This window comes from Dreissena polymorpha, chromosome 12 (assembly GCF_020536995.1).
Source record: "Dreissena polymorpha isolate Duluth1 chromosome 12, UMN_Dpol_1.0, whole genome shotgun sequence".
In the NCBI taxonomy this organism is placed as follows: domain Eukaryota; kingdom Metazoa; phylum Mollusca; class Bivalvia; order Myida; family Dreissenidae; genus Dreissena; species Dreissena polymorpha.
The window spans coordinates 1,635,351-1,644,574 of NC_068366.1; the positions used below are offsets into that span (position 1 = coordinate 1,635,351).

At 37.9% G+C, this 9,224-nt stretch overlaps 1 pseudogene; it reads left to right on the top strand.

The window, feature by feature from the left end:
- The first annotated feature begins 293 nt into the window (after positions 1 to 293).
- On the top strand, positions 294 to 8,826 carry LOC127853767 (uncharacterized; annotated as a pseudogene).
- Positions 8,827 to 9,224: the final 398 nt, after the last annotated feature.

Sequence of the window (9,224 nt, forward strand, 5' to 3'; positions counted from 1 at the left end):
GTTTGATGATGGCGCAGAAAATATTTCAGGTACAGAGGATTCATGGAGGCCAGAGTGTAAAAAATAAAACTGAACAACATCACATGACATTAGTTCAACTTCATTTTCCATTTAAAAAGGTTTGGTTCAACAATTGTATCATGATTTTATAGCTAATATGCCACCATATATACTTACAGCCAATTAAAATTGTTTTAGATTTCAGTTAATATTGTGGTGTTAATACATGTATTAAGTTGTTATTGTGGCGATAACACTCATATAATATAAACCATCATCTTTAACAATTACAAATGTGCAATATCCCTGCACCATGTTCCAGCACTTGGTTTGACTGTAACAGGTATCTGAGGGCCCTGCTGGATGAGTTTTGTTCCCAAGGCACGGTGGAGAACAGTACTGACAAAGTACAACTATATACAAGAGATGATAGTCAAGGGCCATCGTGTGATGCAAGACACATGTATTCAGCTGGCGCGTATAAATCAGCACACCTTTACTGCATTTGAGATATTTATTGACGAGTATATGCAAATGTAAATATTATCATTGTTTTGAAAGAATTATATTAACATTAATTGAGGAAAGCAACTTCTTTTATGATTATAATTGTTGTTACCAATATGGAAAGCGCTCCTAGTTTTTAACAGCGTTGTGTTAAGTCATTAAAACTTTTGAATTGTTGTATGTTGAGTCATCAGTAACAATGTTTATGCAACAGACAATTTGATGTATTCATGGTTATAATGGAACCTTGGAAAAGACTAAAGTAAGTGTGCATATCTGTTACATTATTGTTTAGTTTTTTTAATAAGCTAAAGTTTTCTGTACATTAAACTTTCTTGGTGAAATTTTGGGAAATAATTCCAGAACTTTATAAGCACATATTCTGTGTACATCTTATTAAATGTAAATGTTCCAACACATGTACTAACACATGTTAATAAACAGACATAAAGGCATTAAAAGGTAATTGCTTCTATAACAAAATGTGGTTTAAAGTATCTTTGTGTGATTTCAGGTTCAGTGCTGGTGGAAAGAAGATGGAGTGGTTCTTGCTTGAACTGAGACTGACCCTTCAGTTGACTCGATAATTAGAGCCATAGTCACTGCCATCAACCACAAAAAGGACAGAAGGGCTGGAGATAGGATTATCAGACCTACACCAGATCCTGATCCAGAGCAGCTTCAAAGGCAAGCCCTTATGGTACATGTCATAAGTAAAGTGACATCTGCCTTAAAAAGCAGATGGAGGATTAATTGTGTTTGAAAAGCTTCAAAACATGTATTTAGATATGTTTGTGTCAAAACTTATTGTACAAGTTCATATAGTTGACAGAAATAATTGTAGCCAATATTATTGCTATTTATGGGAACATCCTTATAGTGTAAGCAAACACACCTTTCCATATGGAGAGGAAATCCAGGTTCAAATCCTGGTGGGGATCCCATATGAGCAGCAACTTACGTAATGTACATTACACAAGCAATATTATGTGTTTTCATAGTGTGTGGTATTTAATATGAACTTAAAAATATATATTATTTTTTGAAAATTTTCTCTTATCAAACTCGCATACGCAGTTATTTTGTTTAGTTTTACTTCATGTCAAGTATCGAAAGTATTAGGGCACCATCATTAGCTTCACACTTTATCAGATGTCAAAAACCAAGGCCCATAATTCTGTCCTGGCAAGTTATTATACAAATGTAATTATAAAAGTTGTTTTACTTTAAAAAGAATGGTTCATCATTGTTTCTACTACAGTTTCAAATAAAAACGTATGTTTTCTTACTGTATTCCTCTAAAGTCAGGATATACGGCGAATATCTTTATAAATATATTTCTTATTATACGTTATCAGGATTAATGTCTTCATCCTCCGTTATAAATATACAGTGGCTAACCGGTTAAAAATACCCGTAACTCTCTCACAAATAACACCAAAGTGACGCCATCTTGGAAGTAAGTTCCTACTAACCTCACTTAAACGCGGTAAGCTCCTGTATACGCATGCCCCCCCCCCCCCCCCGCCATGACTAACAGGTAATTGTGTAATTTTTTAAGGGGGCGGGGACGTTCTCTTAGATGTAAAATCATGGTTTTTGGTAATTACAAATAGCTTTTATGAAGAATGAGGTTCATTTACTTGTACACATTTACACCCGCTAGCTCGGAAAACTGAGGGGGTTGAAATCAAAAGTGAGTTTTTTTTATTAAATTGTAAAATACAATGAAATATACATAGTTCAATTACAGAAAACAAAAAAAAAGATATAAATTAAGTCTTTATCAAACTCTGATTTACTGACAAAACAAAGACGAATTCGTATACATGTATTACAAATAGGTAAAGGAATCTCAATATTTATTTATTTTTGAAAAATCATGATATGCCAATACATGAATATATATGTTTATCTTTTCAACCAACTGCTTTGGATAAATGAGAATAAGTACCCAAAATACGTTCGCCCCATGCTATTTGGGCCATTCATTGAGGCTAATATGTCGATACAGTAGTAAAGCATGACTAACAATTTGAGTCACGCTCTGAGAAAACCGGACTTAGCGCTTAAAGTGTCGTCCCAGATTAGCCTGTGCAGCCCGCACAGGCTTTAAAGGAAGTCTCTTCTTCGCAAACATCGAGTTGAGGGGAAAGTGTTGTCCCTGATTAGCCTATACGGATTGCACAGGTTAATCTGGGACGAGACGTTACGCACAGGGATTAAACCCCGTTTTCCCAGAGCGAAGCACAATTACCGGATGGCAGATTGTATCGTAATACAATAAACCGAATTTATGGTAATAAATAAGGTAATATAGTAGTCATGTGTACATGTAAACCGGTTTGACATGTTCCAAAATTACATGTATTGCTTCAAGTCCCGTTCTTGCATGACGATGATTACAGACACAGTATGCATAATTCTGATATTAGATTCAGTTTTAACCTGGTTTTCAACCTTCAATCATTTATTTCCACGAGTATTGAGTTCCTGTATATACCGAATAATAGGATGCTCTTGAATCGTATAATTATCGTTTAAGATTGGAATTTTTAAGATAGGCCACAATTTCTTGAGAAAAAAATAAGTTTTAACAGAATAATCCATGCTCCTTATTGTCATATACAGTACACGCATTTCATTTGGTAAAGTATCACAAGGTTTTCCGGTAATTGAAAATTAATTGTGTACTATTATTTTATGCAACGCCATCATCTTTAAAATAGTATGAATCGATAATATAAATTACTAACGCCATGTATTCTAAAATAGGGCTTATGCACGGCCGTTCATCACGCGCGCCACATCTATTTTGAGATGCGTTTATAAATGAGCCAATGCTACTTCCGAGGTGGCGCTAAGGCCCGGATGTTTTGAAATTTTTCTGATTATTTTACATGGTGATTATATCGTATATGTTTTTTTCTGCATATTTCGCATTGTTTTTAAAAATCGTCCAATGTAGTGCGATTCAGCGATTATAAATTCATCCAAAGATGTACAGAAACATTCAATCACAACCCATTTGGAAACGCAGCCAATTACATCGCTCATTATATAAAATATTTTTTTGAACCTGTACGAGTGAATGCGTTCACAAAAACAACGGCTTCTAGCCGATCTAAAAGATAAACTTCCTTTTAAAAAAAAGATGGAGCCAGTGCCAAGGAGATGGCGCCAATTTACATGTATAGCTATTTTAAAGTGAAATATTTTATGTATTGGTTTCTATTACTGTATTTTTAAGTGTGGAATTCAGTGGAATTCAGTCCCACTAATTCAATTTGTCTAGTGTATAAGGCAAGCTATTTGGTCCTAATCTGGTATAAATAGTGCATCTAATGACATTTCAAACATTAGCACGGGTTCACGAGTTATTGACGGTATTTTCGAAGCAGATATACTCGAGATATTAAGTAGACTCGAAACAAATGTTCAACATAGGTTTTAAATGACATGCATTAAACAGATTTCGGTAAGGAAATTTCTGACAAACATGCGTATAGATAAACGCTGTGATACAATTCACGTCAATATTAAAATCAGTTTCTATATTTGGTTGCAACGAACTGTTCAATTTTATCTTTAAGACACGTGGAGATAGTATTTACGAATGGATTAATCTTTAGGTAAATATAATCTAATGAAACACGTTTCAAGCCATAACTTAAATTAAATAATTAAGTTAGTATTTGACGTGTTTTTAAATTCATAATTAAGCGTGTCTTAGAATGACGGCGATCTGGGAAAACGGGGCTTACAGCATCTGCGTAAAGTGTCGTCCCAGACTAGCATGTACACTTCGCACAGGCTAACCAGGGACGCAGCTTTCCGACTGTATGGTACTTTTCGTTTAAAGGAAGTCTACTTTTTAGCGAAAATCCATGTGAGGCGGAAAGTGTCGTCCCTGATTAGCCTGTGCGGACTAAACAGGCTAACTTGGTACAGCACTTTACGCGTCGTCCCTGATTAGCCTGTGCGGACTAAACAGGCTAACTTGGTACAACACTTTACGCGTCGTCCCTGATTAGCCTGTGCGGACTAAACAGGCTAACTTGGTACAACACTTTACGCGCATAAGCCCAGCTTTTTTTCCAAGAGCGTGGATCGGTCATCAACGAAATGTGATGTCCCACTAATAGTAATAGTTTAAAGTATTAAGTATAAGAATTGGTTATTGGAAACCATGATGAATGCGGCCTTAGGTCAAAGGTGTCGTTTCAGAAATCCCAATCCGCTCAACGCCAGCGGCGACCCTCAGTGTCCTGAATATGACGCCACGAGTATGACGTACCGAGACATCTCCGCAGCGCACGTGACCCCCAAACACCACTTCCGGGAGCCATTCATGACCTTCCGGACGAGCGTGGTACCGGAACTGCTCACTGCGACCTCGCAGAACGCGACTTCTCCGCTTGTGTGCCCTTAAGAAATCGGTCACAAGATTAAAGTAAACTTAGTCTCGGCTGAAAACATCATCATCGCTCTCCCCATAGTCTCCTTCTGTCTGCTCTGCGCATGCGTGTTTCTCGTCTGTTTATCGGTAGCGAGGGAGCCGACATTTTATATCAACAGCAAGTACGCGGTGATGAAGACCCCAAACTTGAGCGAGACCCCCTCTATTTCCGGCCCGAGCGACAGCTGACTCTAAGAGTCATCATGGGTCCTGTTTAATAGCGCAGAAAATGTGAAGCAAAACCATTAACTGAGCCTGGTTCTAAGAAACTTGGGCTTAATGCAATTGAGTAAAGTGTCGTCCCAGATTAGCCTGTCCAGACCGCATGTGAGTAAAGTGTCGTCCTAGATCAGCCTGTCCAGTCCGCATGTGAGTAAAGTGTCGTCCCAGATTAGCCTGTCCAGACCGCATGTGAGTAAAGTGTCGTCCCAGATTAGCCTGTCCAGTCCGCATGTGAGTAAAGTGTCGTCCCAGATTAGCCTGTCCAGTCCGCATGTGAGTAAAGTGTCGTCCCAGATTAGCCTGTCCAGACCGCATGTGAGTAAAGTGTCGTCCCAGATTAGCATGTCCAGTCCGCATGTGAGTAAAGTGTCGTCCCAGATTAGCCTGTCCAGTCTGCATGTGAGTAAAGTGTCGTCTCAGATTAGCCTATCCAGACCGCATGTGAGTAAGGTTTCGAAATCTGCGTTTAGGTTTCGAACAATGCTCATAACTTCTATCAAAGCGTTTATAGGGGGCATACGCCGCATATGTCATCCTATGGTGACCGCTCTTGTTTAATACATTGTTATTTTAAGACCTAATTCTTTATCTTTATTCGATATGTCATTCAACTTTAGGAAATGCTGATGCTCTTCGGAAGTTTGGAGTACCTGTCGGGGGTGACCAACTGACCAGAGTAAGACTGCAAGAAGCAAAATCGTTGAGAAGCTTGTCAGTTGTTTCAGAAAAGAGATTTGACGACCTTCAACCAATTGTATGCGAGATGTGGCACATCAAGCAGGACTTTCTTGAGGTGTGTTTCAGTTGCAAAATCTGCATTGCAAATTGACATTAATATTGTTGTGTATTTTAGCTCACCCAGCACAAACTGCTATGGGTAAGCAATTTCGACTGGTCATTGTCTGTTGTTTAGTTTCAACATTTTAACTTAAAATGCATTCCTTCCTTAAGCACTGGGCTAGTCTTTATGTAACTTGGCAGGAATGTTCCTTTTATGAAGCTCTGCATTCCTTGCATAACTGGTTACCATGGCAACCAAAGGGAAAACAATTATGTCTCTGGGGCAAACTTAGCCCCACCCTTGGCATAATTTATTTTTCTTGTATGGTTATAGTAAAAACCTCAAAAATTTTGTTCTCCAAAACAAAAGAGCCTATAGCATACATATTAGGCATGAAATTTCATCTAGTGATCCATGTTTTTTCAAAGTATGCCATTGGGACCAAACTTTGCCCCACCCTGAGGGCAAATATGTTTTCCTTATTAGTAATTAAAAAAATATTTAGTTAGTTGTATATAATACATGTATGGCGTAAACTTTAAACATCCATGAAACACCAATACCTAATGTCCAAATTTGGCACAACTCAGGAGCAAACGTATCCTTAAACGTTTATAGTCAAAACTTTATCCAATATCCTTCTGATATAGCAAGGAATAGAGTTTCAGTCTGTAGAAGAAACATAAGTCACATGAGCGATATAGGGCCATCATGGCCCTATTGTTACAAATATGTTGACAGTTTTTTTAAGATTGTAATGTACATGTATGATTTGCAATGTTCTGTTACAAAACATCAAGCCAAACTGTCCAAAATGAAAATGAGAAACCTATTTGAAGATTTGTATATCTTCCATGTGAAAATGATGAGGGACAGGTGTCTTGTTAGTGTACAGTGTTTATATAGAGGAAACACACTGTAAATGAAACATAGGTTTATTGCAAAGAATTTGGAATTAACCCATTAAGTGATATTGAGTAGTTGCATTATATGTAGGAAAATTATTCTAATAAGGTGTGTTTACATATATTATCAGAAGTGTTACAAGGCGCTCTTCAGGCAAGTGCACACTCCTGGGACTTTAAATCACTTAAAGACCATTTTGCACCATACAGATGTAAATGGCAAGGTGAAGGGTAGGTTCCAACCACATTTTGAACTTTTAATGTTAGTTGGTGAATGCATGGTAACAGAGCAATTCCTGGCATTTCTGCAAATGGATTCTGTTGACAGCAACGTTCAGCATCCTCTGCTAACCGGTTTGACAGAACAATCCGATGATGAGCAAAAACAAGGCTTGAAGTCGCTGATTGGAGATTTTAATAAATCATTATGGCTATGGAAAAGTGGACTGTCCAGAGCCAATCAACAGACAAACAACAGCAGTACAGCCATCCGTATACATAGTAAAACCAAATGGAGAGCGTGTTTTGCTAAACCCAGTAGCTGCTGCCAACTCTGAACCAGATGAGCTTTTCAACTATGCATCTCAATTATGCCATTGGTATTTACATCTTGCCGAGCTACTTGATACAGCAAAAAAAGGTGATTTAAACAGGACTGTTCTGAATTGCCAGTACTCGTTGACATTCTTTTATTCACATTCCAAGCTGAGTAAATACTTAGTAGAAAATATCGCCTTTGTGCTTAAATGTAACTACTTGTTGTCACCTCTGCAGCGTATGAGAGTACTTGAAGGTGCATATGTTAATGTTAAAGGTGGAAAAGGGCAAAATGTGGAAAGTGGCTTGACTCAAGAACATTCAGTTTGCAATCAAAAGACTCTTATAAAATCACTTGGTGCTAACAAGAGTGAAAAGTCAATTCAGCGTGTAACAGGGGCAGCTGACACAATATCTGAAATATGCTCAAAGTTGGATGAATGTGTTAACATTAAACCCAAAAGTGGGCACCATAGCAAACCTCTTAATGAATCCGACAAAGAGTCAGTTGCAAAGATTCTACGCAACATCAAACCTTTCAAGTATACTCCTGGGCGAAAGTGCCCTGGCTTTAAAAATATTAAACCGTTTCCTATGAATGAGGACCAACTCCCAATGATGAAGGACAGACTGAACCAGATAATTACAAGGTTAAAACGTGAACTGCATGTACCAGTTGAGCAGGAAGACAGTGACAGTGAAGATGACATTTAAGATATGTGTCACTAGTAGTATTCTTGCAGTGGTTTTTATGCCCTCAAATTGAATGATCAAGGGGTGTATTGTTTTGGCCTGTCTGTCTGTTATTGTGTGTGTGTGTGTCTGTCCGAAAGTTGAACCTTGCTTATAAAATAAAAATTCTTGTGTCTATGTTCTTTAAACTTAAAATGTGCATAAATCTCATTGAGATCTACAAGCATGGTTTGACGTCACTAGGTCATAGTACATTGTACATTGATCATTACTCGCAGATGACTCCTATTGATTTTCAGGTCACAAGGTCAAAAGCCAAGATCACGGTGACCCAACATAGTAAAATGGTTTCCTGATGATAACTCGTAAACACTTATGCCTAGGATGACCCCTATTGATTTTCAGGTCACTAGGTCAAAGGTCAAGGTCACAGTGACTCAAAATAGTAAAATGGTTTCCGGATGATAACTCAGGTCACAAGGCCAAAGGTCATGGTGACCAGAAAAAGTAAAATGGTTTCTGGTTTCAAGAGTAATGTCCCCTGAATTGATTGAAATATTTTCTGCCATGAGCTGTTTCTAAATAACATTATTGACTGAACTGTCATGAAATTTAAAATATAAGTTTAGTATTATTATATTTTGGGGGCACCCATGCAAGTGTTGTTAGGTTCAGTTCTGTTAGTAATGGCACCTTAATTGAATGAACTTGAAAAAAAATATGTCTGCACTGCTGTATGAAATGTGATGAAATTCAAATTGAATGTGTTTTTTTATTAGCTCACCTGAGCACAACGTGCTCATGGTGAGCTGTTGTGATCACCTTTTGTCCGTCGTGCGTCGTCAACATTTACCCTGTTAACACTCTAGAGGCCACATTTATTGTCCAATCTTCATGAAACTTACTCAGAACATGTGTCCTTATAATATCTTGGACGGGTTCGAACATGGTTCCGGTTGATTGAAAAACATGGCCGCCAGGGGGCGTGGCAGTTTGCTATAGTAAAACCTTGTTAACACTCTACAAGTCACATTTATTGTCCGATCTTCATGAAACTTTGTCAGAACATGTGTCCCTATAATATCTTGGACGGGTTCGAAAATGGTTTCGGTTGGTTGAA